This window comes from Lepidochelys kempii, chromosome 9 (genome assembly GCF_965140285.1).
Source record: "Lepidochelys kempii isolate rLepKem1 chromosome 9, rLepKem1.hap1, whole genome shotgun sequence".
NCBI classification, from domain to species: Eukaryota; Metazoa; Chordata; order Testudines; family Cheloniidae; genus Lepidochelys; species Lepidochelys kempii.
In genome coordinates, this window is record NC_136388.1 from 78,120,600 (window position 1) to 78,134,594 (window position 13,995).

Below are 13,995 nucleotides of genomic sequence, written 5' to 3' on the forward strand. Positions count from 1 at the left end.
CTCATGTCTTGGCAGATAAGTGAAGAAGGAAGTGATTTTCAAATATTTTGTTTTAAAATCTGATTATCTGACATTTACACACCTAGCCTGCTACTGGGAGTGTTCAGAAGCAGTTTCAAAGCTTTGCAGGTCCTCTTTAAAGGGACACAAGTTAAAAGCTGCATATTTAGAAAAAAATATTCACATAATCAGACAGTGAAATGGAAAAAAAATAAAGATCTAATTGTTTTGTCACTACATAGACCAATACTTTGCATTTTTATAGTGCTTTCTGTTTGAAGGCACATTACAAATATTAGCTGGCCACACACGTGAGAGGTAGGGGAGACTGAGGCATTTGCAGACTGATTAAATGTCTTATCTAAGGTCACACAGGAGATTATACCCTCAGTAATCAATTGTTAAATTGGGGCTTTAGTAGCTAAGTAAGGTATAGAACTCAGATCTTCTGAGTCCCTTTCCTTTGCCTTTATCACAAGGCCATCTTTCCTCCCTGTGGCAGTGATTCTGCAAGGTGCTTAAGCACATATGTAGTTTTGACCTTGGGAATAGTCCCACTGAAAGACGCCGTACAAGAGCTGGGTATTATTATGTGCTCAGTATTACACAGGTATTTTGCTGAATTGGGGCCTTTGTAATGTTTATGCTCTTTGCTTAAGTTTTGTTCTTCACTCAGCATGGCCTGGTCTATTCATAGGCAGTTTCCCTTAGTTCCATGCAGTTGCCTTAATGTATCTGCGTTCGGGTTTCCAGCATTACAGGGTCAGGCTTACTGAAATCAAAATAGTGAGAACATTGTTGCTAATCATTCAGTTTGTCAAACTTCCTGAAAATAGCTCCATTATTTATTTATTTTAGTAGTTTTTGAACGCCATAAATCAGATCAAGTCCCATGAAGAGGGTCTGGTCTGTAAGCCACTAATTCCCATTCTCAGGTCATGTTACTGAAGCTGAGGCTGTCCCTTTTAGAAATGTGTACAGTGTGTAGTGCACAGCATGATGACAGTACTCCTGGCAAGATGATGATGACTATTTAGTATTTGCATTGCAGTAACACCTAGGAGCCCCAATCACGGACCAGGACTCCATTGTGCTGGGCGTAGTTCAAACACAGAACAAAAAGGCAGTCCCTTGTCCCAAACAGCTTACACTCTAAGTAATGATTATGATACCACTGTGATGGTGCACCCCATAAGGCTTTATGGAAATATGCTTATGAATGTATATATGACATAACTAGAATATGTTTTATGCTGCATATGCCATGTAACATATCTCTGTAGAGGTTATGATCTACTGAATCTATTAATCCTATTTGTATGCATGTATCATTTTTGTATTTGAAGTCATGAATATTGGTTGTGTACTTGCTTGATTTTTAGTAACCTTTGTAAAGCATTTGGTCAGATTCTATGTTTAATGTGCAAATTAAGTGCCCAATCAAGAAGCACTTAAGGGACAATGGATCTTGGAATGCTCCAATCCACATAAGAAGTCTACTTGAGGACGTTCAAGGTAGCATGTGACCCATGGCTGCTAACCTGTAAGTTCTGAGTCATGCATGGACATGTGACTGGCCCATGTGACTCCAGAACTCCATTTTGGAGCTGGACTTTGCATAGGAGAGAGGAGGGGGTCTCCACTCACAAGAGAAAGTCTATTTAAACCCCTGGGAGACCACTCCATTTTGTCTTCAGCTGGCTAAAGAGACAGCCTCTCCACCCCCAAGGATACCTGAAAGAAACTGGAACAAAGGATAGTAACTACAGGGGGAGTGAGTGATTGCTGGACCCAGACTAGAAGGAGACTAGTCTGTAAAAGGAAGCTTATTGGGTGAGGTTTTTATCAGTATTCAGTTTTCTTAGACATTGACTTGTATGTTCTATTTTATTTTGCTTGGTAATTCACTTTGTTCTGTCTGTTACTGCCCAGAACCACTTAAATCCTACTTTCTGTATTCAATAAAATCACTTTTTGCTTATTAATTAACCCAGAGTATGTATTAATAGCGGGGAGCAGGGCAAACAGCTGTGCATATCTCTCTATCATTGTTTTAGAGGTCAAACAATTTATGAGTTAAAACGGATTTATTTGGGGTTTGGACCCCATTGGGAATTGGGCATCTGAGTGTTAAAGAAAGGAACACTTCTTCAGTTGCTTTCAGTTAAGTCTGCAGCTTTGGGGAACGTGGTTCAGACCCTGGGTCTGTGCTGGAGCAGACTGGCGTGTCTGGCTCAACAAGAGAGGGTGCTGGAGTCCCAAGTTGGCAGGGAAAGCAGGGGCAGAAGTAGTCTTGGCACATCAGTTGGCAGCCCCAAGGGGGTTTCTGTGATCCAACCCATCACAATGACATCTTCTTGTCACACATGGTTTCCAACATTTAACTCAATTTAGGAATTGTAGATGCTTTGTCAGATTGAGGGACGATCCCATCTAAGATGTAAATGTTTCAAAACACTGCAAACACTTGGCAACACCACCTGCATAGCACTAGGAGGACTTGAGAGTGACAGGAGATTTTTACTATGAAACACTAGGTTCCACCCAAATAAATAATTATACATGTCACATTTATTTACTGCCCTCAGTAATTCTTTGCTGGCTGTTTTGGTTTAGACGTAAGTGATTTTTTAATATATATATTTTTCTTACTCTGGTGGCATGTAATAAAGCAATTGTGTAATTACTGTAGCAATAAATTTGTCACCTTGGTAAGTAATATTTAATACTTACTACGAGAAAAAAAAGGCACATCTCCCTTCTTTACGATGGAGTGATGTGGTTTGTGGTTACAGGCCCTTTCAAGGATTTCGTTGCTTTGTGTCATTCTAATGATTTAGACTCTTGAAATTTGTTTTTGTTTTGATCAAGTCTTTCCCCAATTGCCAGCTCAGTGTTATTAACACACCTTGAGAATTAAACCACAGAAACCTACATGGGTAAGTTGGGTGTTAAATACCAAGGCACAAGGGGTTCACAGAGCCCTATCGTGCCTGGAATTTTAATGATGAATGTAAATATGCAGGACAGTCTTCAGCTCAAATGGTCTTTATGGTTTTGCTGAGGATGGGTGCATTGTCCATGCCAGTCCTGAGTCACTGTGCAGGAATTGGAATTTCCATTCTGTGAAAAATTCCAACATTTCAAAATTTGTTTTCACCCTGAAATGGCATGACATTTCAAAAATTTCTGTGAAACAAAATGTTTCAAAAACATTCCATTTGGATCAATCAAAACATTTTATTTTGATCATATCAAAACATTTTGTTTCAATGTTGGCTTTTTAAAATGTTTCTATTCTAATTTAAATTCAAATAAATTTCAAAACAAAAAGTCATTTCAAAACCAAAATCTAAATATTCCATTCTAAAAATGTCAAGAAGGAACCTCCCAACCTGACTGAGACCCTTTGCTTTGATTTTGTTGCTAAATGTTTCCACAGAAAGTTTCTAAATGCATTTTCCAATGGAAAAACATTCAGTCGGATAATTTTTGACCAGCTTTAGCTCTGATTCAAAGCATTCCAACGTGGTCCTAAATCCAATTGACTTCAATGGCTTCCACTTAGGCATGTGTGTAAATGCTTTGCCGAATTGGGTCAAAAGCACTGAGAAACTGCTCATCATTGAGCCTATCTCAAGACCATGTGTCAAAAGGAGGTTGGATAAGAGTCTGTCTTGGAGGGTTTAGACCCATCAAATCCTGCATCTTGGCAGGGGGTTAGACTAGATGACCCTGGTGGTCCCTTCGAACCCTACGGTTCTATGATTCTACCCACCATGATTCTGGCCAAGGAGTCTGAACCGGGCTCAGAACCTGGCCATGCTGCATACTAATAAATGATAACAGTGAATTTGTCTTTTCTCAGCCCTTCCCAACTGAAAATCTCTATGCATTTGACAGACATTATTCATGCATTAAGCTCCATGATGCAGTATGAGGTGTCAGTGTCACTACCTCAAACTGAGGCACAGAGAGGTGAAGTGACTTGCCCGAGCTTCAGGCATGTTCACACTACAAACTTTTGCCAACCCAAGTTATGTCAGCATAAAGCTGCCCTAGTTAGTACATCGCTTGTGGGCGTGCATACTTGGCTCCTTGTGTCAATGCTTGTGACAGTGCAGGGAGCGAACCGGTGAGCCCGCACTCTGATCACACAGATGTTAATTAGTTCCCCTTGGGAAAGCTGGCAGAGATAATAAGACAATCAGGCTGGCCCGCTGGATGGGATAGGGAGTCAATTAGCCCATCAGCCCAAGGCTGATAAAGAGGCAGGAAGGAAGTGCCAAAGGGAGAGAGGGGCCAGCGCTAGTTGGGTCCAGTTACATGGTGGCCTTGTGGGACTGAGACCTCTGTTCCCCTCAGGTCCTGGGGAGAGGGGCAAAAACCATGGTGGTGCGGTAAATAGACCGATTGTTGCACAGGGATTGTTGTGGAAATGGTAGTGGGAACTTAAAATAAAATGGTTTGGTGAAGGCACAACCACTGCAGTCTGTGCTGTTTCTGAGGGGAAGAAGACGGGAGAGTAGCCATGCCCCATGACAGCACTGCAAACACTCACCAGGAGTACTTGTTTCGATGCACAGTGTGGTGCACCATGGGTGGGTACCTCACTGTGCAACTTGCCACCATCCAGTGCACATCATTTGGGAAGTTTGGCAATGCATGGTGGGGCCAGAAACAAGTTGTGCACGGGTGACTGGGACTGCAGGGTCAAGTTTCCATCATGCAACTTTCTCCCCTCCCCCGTAGTGCCATCTTTTCCCCATAATTTTCACACCTGTTCTGAAAATCCCACAAACCCACATAGGATTTGTCACTGTCCGCCATCTCTGACGGAAGCATGGAGCCTGTGCAGCTCTGCACTATTGTCATGAGCATTTCAAGCAGAGGACGCATGATCCTCCAGTATTTGCAGAGCTGAAAGAAGAACCATGGGGGAACATGACGATTTCCTGGAGGGCAGCTGGCTGTGGGAAAGAGCAAGAACTAGGTCAGGATTGTTGGTGGCACCCATGCAACAGCTGCAAACAGTGGAGAGTTGCTTCTGGGCCCAAGAAACGAGCACTGACTGTGGGATCACATCATAACGCAGGCTTGGGATGATGATGGCTGCTGAACTTTTGGATGCGCAAGACCACATTCCTGGAGCTGCATGCTGAGCTCCAAGCCCTCTATTCACGGTCTGATGCAGCACTGGCTTGTAGGATCTCACTGAACATCATGAGTCCTTTTCCTTATCCTCCTTATCCGGCTCAGGCGTTCGGCAGGTATGGCAGTGGATCTCCTCAAGGCAGCAACAGCAGCACAGAGTTTTAAAGGGGAGTAGGGGGGCTTCCAGTCTGCAAGACCCTGGGTGATGGAGTTCATAGTTGTGACCAGAATGGTCAATGTTGGGCATTGTGGGACAGCTGCTGAAGGACTGCTAGGCTCAACATAGATAATTCAGTATCTAATTTGCCCTGCATTGACCTCAATGCATGGACCATGGCTCAACACCGCTTGGGGAGGTGATGTTACTATGCCAGCATAATGGAAAGTTTACGTCAGTGGGGACAAATTTAAGTGTGGACACATGTACACCTAGCTCAATGCACGGCAGCTTATGTTGACCTAACTTTGCAATGTAGTTTAGGCCTAACATAGTAAATAAGTGCAAGGGCTGGGATTAGATCCCAGGAAGTAGAACCCCCTCTTGAGCTGTAGCTGCTCCATTCATGAGGCTGTGCTTCCTCCAATAGCCCAAAGGGACAGCATAGCCTTCGCCATCCCTGGGGGGCTGGGCATTCTGCCAGCCTCTATGGATCCATTGAGACTGAGGACCAGCTTAATAGCCCCTGCCGCATTCAGACACTTGCTGACAAACTAGTGATTGCTGATACTCAAGAAGCATGTTTTATTCATGCCAAAAAGTGCTCTTTTGGCTGTGTCTCTATCAAGCAAATGAAACACAGAATGGGTCAGTGGGGTTCATCCCAGGGAATAATCTGTCTCCCTTAGGGAAGTGCTATGCAATGCCCCTAAGTCCTTATTGATATTTAATGGCATGAGTTTGATTCCGAAGCACCACCTGTGCACTGAATTTGTGTAGTCTCTGCATTGCTCTCTGGCATCTGTTGCTGAGGGAAAGGATTTCACCAACGCAGCCCCAAACCTCTCTCCTAATGGGTTGCTAATCCTTACCCACTGCATCACATTTGCCAGCTGAATTCCCAGGGGCCTGAAACATGCCTTCCTCCTCAAGATGTTTTCTGGCAGCTTGGCAGTTGCAGGGATCCCCCTGGGAAATGGAGCAGTGACTGCGATAATAACCACCGAGCGACCCCTCCCTCCTGATAAAAAAACAGTTGGCAGCCGGAGTGATACGCACATTACTGGATTTATATGAAGTGCTGCTGAGCAAGAAAGATTTGAGAGGCTTTAACAGCTTGATCGGACTGAGGGATGATCTCAGGACATTGGCTCGTGCCTCTGAAGGGGGCAAGAGCTTTAAAGCAACAGTACAGGAGACACTTTCAGAAGGCGAAAGTAAGTGTCCCAGCCTGTCCCCTGGAGAACTCTAAAGAGCCCCAGAGTGATGATGGGAGCAGTAGGCGCTTCGATGAGCTGTAAGGCCTTGTGCACGCTAGGAACTTAGTACTAAGTTCCCAGCAGTTGCATTCGATGGCACGGTGGTTTGGTGCCTGCATCCAGTCTATACCCGAGCCTACACCCTGACTACTATGACTACAGCTGCACCAGGTCTGAAACATGGGTATAGGCTTCTCTAATGTAGGCTCACCTAAGGGATATGTCTCTTTCCTAAAATTCATAGAGGAAGCAAGTGTTTGTAGGTTGTTTTTTCTCTAGAAATCATGGTTCTAAGTGACTTGGCCTGGGAGGGGATCTTGTTCCTGCTGGAGTTACTAGCATTTCACTGATGTTTAAAGAGAATGCTTCGTGTTAGTTTGCCTTTTAATACGGGGGTGAATTTCAGGGAGGCTGTGTGTCTGATAGTGTTGGCTCGAGCCAAGCCATGCACCTCTCTGCCAATACACCTGGATCCTGATCTGCAGCACTGCCTGCAGTTAGCACCCACTCAACTCTGCCAATAGAACTTGCTCTTGATCTGCAGCTCCCCTCTGCTATTCTAGACCTGGGCTTTCCCCAGGCAGCTCTGCTGATGCATCCTGTACGACAGGCCCCTTTGCTGCGGTTCTCCACCCAGCTCTGCCAATATACTTTAGTCTCAACCTGCAGCATCGCTTGTATCAAGTCATGGGCTCTTCTTGAGCAAATTGGGCTGCTAATCATATAGAGTGCTGCCAGAATGTGTTTGAATAAACTTCCACTGGGGACTGGGCAAGGGGGACCCGCCAGACTCCTCCCTTGTGACCAGTGGCCAGATTAAGACAAGATCTCCAGAGGTGAGAAGCTGATGCGTTAACCCCTGCTGGGGTTACACACCCCCTCAGAAAAAGCTTTTAACGGGTCACCCAATAAAAAGCAGCCGCAAAAACATTCCCTTATCTGTTCTGCCGTGCCTGAGCTCTGTAATATAGCTGATTCCTGCGAACCCACTCAAACAAGTTTATCTGTGTTCAAGGAATAGTCGTAGAGTGAGATTGCGATGTAATTACCTTCTCACAAACCTGAACTGGAAATCTTCACATCCAGTCATTAGCTTTAAGACAGCCAGACAGGCAATTATACATGAATAAATGTCTGAGAAATGAATCCCGGTGACTCTCAGCACCGACTAAGCTCAGAATCTTAGGCACAGCAGCAAGCTGTCTGGCAGGGCCCAACTGTGCCTGGCTTTCCTTGTGCCAACTCCATTCTAGCAGCCTGGGCTGCACCAAGAAGCACGGTGGGATCCAAGACCCCAGGCTGCTATTGTGCATGGTGCAGGTCACCTGTCTGGCTTTCCTGTGGGCTCAGATGTAGCAGTGCCTGGCCTGAGGCTACAACACCTACAGCGTACTTCACTCTTAGAGGAAGGGGAAAGGTGACTGGAAGTTCAGCTGGTTTCTCTGTAGGTTTATAAATCCTAATGCTGAGCATATGAACCCTTTCAAGCAGGTAGGCAATTAAACATGCAAGACTTTGTTACAGGGAAGGCAGCAGCTACCCAGTTATGGTGCACAGACAAAGAGCCAGAACACTTGGGGGTTTGGTGCCCAGCTCTGCCGCTGACTCACTCGGTGGCCTTGGGAAAGTCACATACGGACAGATTTCCATAAGAGTTCAGGGCTGGATTTTCCAGTGCGCCACATGTACAAGGGCAGCCCAATTTTCAGAGCAGCGCAGCACCCAGCAACTCCCCAGGGGGCACTTATGGCCAGATGTTCAGAACAGCTCTCCACCCAAGGTGCCCATCAACTTTAGCCTCTAGGTGCCTCTGGAGAGTTGGAAAAATACTTCTCTCCCACCTTTGTGCCCCCCTCCCCCCGAAACGGGCAACAATCTGTATTTATATTTCCCCGTAGCTATTATTTTGAAAACCACTTTACAAACTGGACTAGGACATTCTTCTGATTTTGTCCTCTTTCCTTTACTCAGACATTGACCTCACCCCCGACTGACCCATCATACGGGAGTGAAATGAGCCCAAGTCACTCATTTGCTTTGTTTCCTAGCTTGTCTATCGGAATCACCAGGGATGTCAGCACATGGTCCTGGAAATAGCCTCAAATCACCTGCAATTGCGGAACCAGCAGGGGGTGCACAGCCAGCACTGTTTTTTGGGGGAGGGGGGAAGGGGCTTACAGAACCAGTGGCTTGTTTTTCATTTTGACATTTAGGTGGCTATTTTATTGTATGTGATTATTTACTTAACAAAACACACATATTTGTAACCCAGAGGCCATTCCCCACTGGGGGGCTGGAACAACCATTTTTAACAACACAGGAGATCAAACTTTGGGAGTAAATGCCTTTGACAGAGCCCTTTAAAGGGGGAGACGTAGCTGAAAAGATTGTTTGATTGTTTCCTGGTTGTGAAAACAGTCAGCTGGTTATACTGAGAAAGAGAGAGAGGAGTGGAAGGTGGGGGTTAGGGACTGCTGAGGATGGGAATTACATTGCTGGCACCAGATTTTTTCATATGGATGCCTGGATTCCAGTTGTTCATGGGTGGCCAGGTCTCCCTTATCTCACAGGGGAGGGTACTTCCTGGTTCCAATGCCTCCCCTAGGTCCCTAAATAAAACAGCCACAGCTATCGATCTTTGTTTTACATTGTTGCCTTGAACTATAATTTTGCTGTAGTACTGTCTGGCAAGGGAAGGGACTTCATGATAGGCCTTCTTTCTCCTTACTCTCCACCCTTCTGAAAGGCCGTGTTCCTCTGAGGGCTGTGCATGAGGGCTGACCCTATTTTTGCACACTGATTAGTGGAGAAGGTCTAGGATGATTCTCACTACTAATCCATGTGCAGAAAGATCCTGTAAAATTATGGTACCATCACAGTCCAGGTAACATGCACACTCATTCCATCCCAAACCATTAGAAGATTAAAACCAGACCTTTGATACAAACATGCTCCATCCTCATGCAGCTTCAGCGCCAGGCCCAAGAGCCATGATAAAACCAGTGTCTCCGAGAAATTAACAGTGCTAAAATATCTTAGACTAACCCCACAAAAAACAGCATCCAGCACACCAAGGAAAAAACAGACTGGAAGCAGTAAGAAGCTAAATTGCTACAGAACCCGGTACAGACATTAGCAGATGATCTTTCTACACTGGAATACACAAAAACTCTGCCAGATCCTCACTTACAGCTGATCCAAAGCTCAGTGAAATGAAGGAGATTCTTTCTGTTGACTTCAGTGGGCTTTGGATAAGGCCCTAAATGCAGAATCAATTACCAGAAATAAGTGGGAGACATAAGGCCCACTGAGAAATTAAAGTGAGTGAATAGTTCACAGAAAATAATTTATCTGGTGGTGACTCTAGCCACGTTTTTAAGCCTGTAGGATATCCGTGAGCAGACAGAAATTTCCTCATCATCTGAATTTATGGGACAAATTTTTTCTTCACAGATACTTCACAGGGTATGCTCAGGACTTGCTATTCAATGTTCAAGCTGCGTCACTTGTGATTGGTCACCTAGCTGGCAAGTCACATGATATTATTTCTGTTCCTTGATTGGATGAACATGACTCATATAATCAGAAGGAGGGTGAAGAAATCATGAAGATGGCAGGGCCTTGTCTCCCTGGGAAGAGGAGCAGTTTCAGGAGAAGGAGCTGATAAGTGGAATTAGGGAATTTTAGAACTTTCTTTTTTCTTTTCTGGGCCACACAGGCCTTGCCTGAGATATCGTTCCTATGAAAAATTAGGTCACTGCAAGATTTAGTGGCTGGGTTTGGAGCGTGCATTTAATTTTCTATCATCATGTTAATATAAAATAATATCATGTGACTGCACGTTCCTAGAATTGCCCAGGCCGATCATTTTCTTGCTTGTTGCATCCTCTCTTGACTAAGGGTCTGGTAAGAGACGAGGGACCTTGTTTCCCTGGTGTTTCATCCCATATGAGATATTCTGACATAATGTTTGATGGTGGTAGTGTTCCCAGTCAGGAATCAGGACCACATTGTGCTAGGCTCTATATGCAGATATGAAAAAAAGACAGTCCCTGCTTCAAAGAGCTTACTGTCTTTTATAACAGAAAAGAGGTGGATAAAGAACACACAGCACCCAGATGGGAGAGTGTAGAGGAACAATAAAATGATTAAGATTAGTGTAATAAACAATGGTCACACTATCTGCCTAGCCATTGTCAGTTGCTTAGTGGACATCACAGGATAGGTGTGTTTTAAGGAGGGATTTCAATGAGGATAGCATAGTGGCTTTGTGAATTTTTACAGGGAGGGCCCCTCCCATGGCAAAGTGGAGAGAAATGGTGCATAACTTTGGAGAAGTAAGAGAAATAGCAGAGCTAGGGACAGACTGCTGCTGGAGTAGATATGATGAATAGTCCCCAATGAATATATGGTACAGAAAAACTTTGCCACTGGGATCCCAGATGACGGGAAGATACTTGGTTGCACCTTAGCAACGCTTGTATCTCTTCCATGCCACTTATCCAAACGAATCAAGGTCCTCAATGCCAAACCAAACATCAAATAAACGGTGTCAGTGCAAGATTGCAAGGTGCTATTTCTTCTGGGGACTAAGCAAGCTGCCCCTGCAGCACTCTTCCCAGCTCTGCTGGCCCAAGGTGTGTTGACCCAGGAGTCCCTTTCAGACAAAGCAGAAAGACCTGCCAAGCAGTCAGCAAAAGTTCCAATCCACAGTGCTGCTGCAGATGGGGCTCAGCAGAGATATTGCATGATATGTGGCTGAGGCATAGAACACCAGTTGTACTGTACAAGTCGCACTGTGTGCTGTAGTGTGGTGAGCTGTAGGCCTCACCACGTGTGAAGAGATGTCCAATCAGACATGACTTCAGACTTCAGAAGGCGTAGGCCAGTCTGGGAGTCTAATGTACTGCATGTTGGAATCAGAGTCCAAGCAGGTCCGTCACTCCCCAGATTAGCAGAGGCCAGCAATGCTGTGCAGGAAGCATGTTTAGCCCTTAGGAATGAAGGGGAAGCACTGCATTGCTCTCTGAGATCCTCCGTGTCGGACTCAAGAGCAATACTGATATCTCTGGAGGGAGTTTCATCCTGACTTTAGCCATGAGGATGATATGATTTTACAAACCATATACACAGAAAGCACTTCTCCTGCCACTGAGGCCTATGACTATTTAGGAATCATAGAGTCATAGAATTTAAGGCCAGAAGGGGCCACCAGATCATCCAGTCTGACCTCTTGTCTATCACAGGCCACCACCACCACCACCACCACCATCAATCTGGAAGAACAAGTTTTGTATTTTAAATCCAACTTCGGCCTAGCAAGGGTGTCTGTGTACAGCTGCTCCATTGCAGGAGCAAATTGGAGATGGCTCCACCATCCCTGGGGCAGGGGCCTGCCTTGCCCTGGTTAGCACTCAGCTTATCTCTGGGGGACTCATCTAATATATGAGCATGTTGCTGACTGACAGCTGTTTGCCACTATGGCTGGAGGGCTTATGCTGGCTCATTAAGGGAGCCATCCTCTTCCCCTGATCCATTAACAGGGTGCCGTGCCCTTTGTCTGCCATATATACAGTGCTGCTGCTTCCCAGTGTACTCCCCGTGCTGATTCTTCAAACATGTCTTCTGTACCCTTGGGCAATTGAGAAATATGTAAATGCCAATCTTATTTGCAATGTAATAATGTCTGGAGACACCAAGGTCATTATGTATTAACCTGACAATGACACTATTTAATCTTCCTGAGAGGTAGGAATCAAAGAGGAAAATATATCAAGCCCATTCCCAGGAGTGTGTCCTGTATTTGTGGGTTTATAACCACAAGAATGCAGTCTGTGTTTATACTTCCGTGAGTTAGCAAAGGGCCTTTATTACAGGGTTGTTTATTCAGAGGTTAATGCCTCAGCTGTAAGATACCCACCTCGAGGGGGAAAAGATTGTTCTGTCTTCACCAGTGATGGCTGACCTTTCAAAACTTTGGAGGTTCAGATAAGCACCCAAAAGTTTAGTTGCTTATCTAAATTTCTTTAAACATCTTCCACTTGAACAAATAGATCTGGAAGTCCTGCAGAATCTTCTTGCGGCACACCTGCTTTTGGACAGAACTCAACAATGCAGTCACCCTCCCTATCCACACACATTTTTAAAAGTTTACCAGATTTATTGGTTTTGAGTCCTGCACAAAGCCTGGATAAAGGATTTGGCCCTGGGCTTATTTTAGTCACATTATTTTATGCAGCTCTAGTCTTCACATTCATTCAGTCAAAGGTCTCTCTCCGAACACTGTCAGTTAGCTGTGATGGTGGATTTTGTTCTGTAGACTCTTGTCTGCTAGGAGTTGAATACCCTGATGCAACACACTTCACATTGGTCCCCAAACAGCCTAGAGTTGGTAATATCTTTGGTTACTGGTCAGAATTCAAGCCAGTGACTTAGAGCTGAAGACTTTGTCCCCCATTACCAAACCCTAGAGCTATCCAGGTCCCCTTCAAAGCTTTCCCTACCCTGGTTAGGAATTATGATGGATAATGTTTCCCTGTACATTTTCAGGAATTTCCTTCAGTGTTTTTTGCTGTCACAGGTTGGTAGCTATGACCTCACTACATGGAAATAAGACTGATGAGATGGAAAGATGGACTCTTGATAGGAGCTGGACACAGAGTGTGTGCAGGGGACTTTTCATATTGGATTGTGTGTGTGTGTGGGGGGGGGGGGGGTTGTTCATTTGCTGCTTAATAATAACATCCCAAGACTCACTACTATCAGGTTTCGAAGCTTCCGAGTTCAAAAAGAAAAGAGTAATAAATATTGAAGCAACAAAGCATATTTCCATATCAGATAGGCACAAATACAATGGGCTCAAGGATAAAGTCCTCTGTGTTACATTCCCAGACTCGTGTCACTCTAAAACTTCTGCTTTTCTGGCAGCTAGGTCCTCTTTCCTCAGAGCTTTCCACCAGACTGATTAGACCCTGAGACACTGAGCTTTTGTGTTAGAGCTTGTAACAGACATGAAGTGCCAGCACACCTGCCCTGAGTTACCACCACATATAAAACAGAAAGACAGTTAAGGATTTTGTCCCTGCCCTCGATCAGTTTTGAGGAATATCAGTCATCAGTCAGATCACTGAAATTACTGAGAAGGAAAGATCTGCATGACCATGCCTGCAAATGCAGGTTAATCTAACCTTTCCCCCGAATTGAGATTGTATCAGAGAAAATTAAACTGATGCTGCACACGATTTTAGCCAGACTTTCCAATGCCCTTTGCTGGTCCCGGTCTGAAAGCTCCTGTCTGGTTTTCAGTGTACACATGGAAATGATTCTGATCCCATCCTCCACACAAATATCAGGAGAATTCTTCCAGGCTAATGTGATTACAAAGGAGACCAAAAAGGGAGATGGAGTCTGAGAGACAAAGCTCTT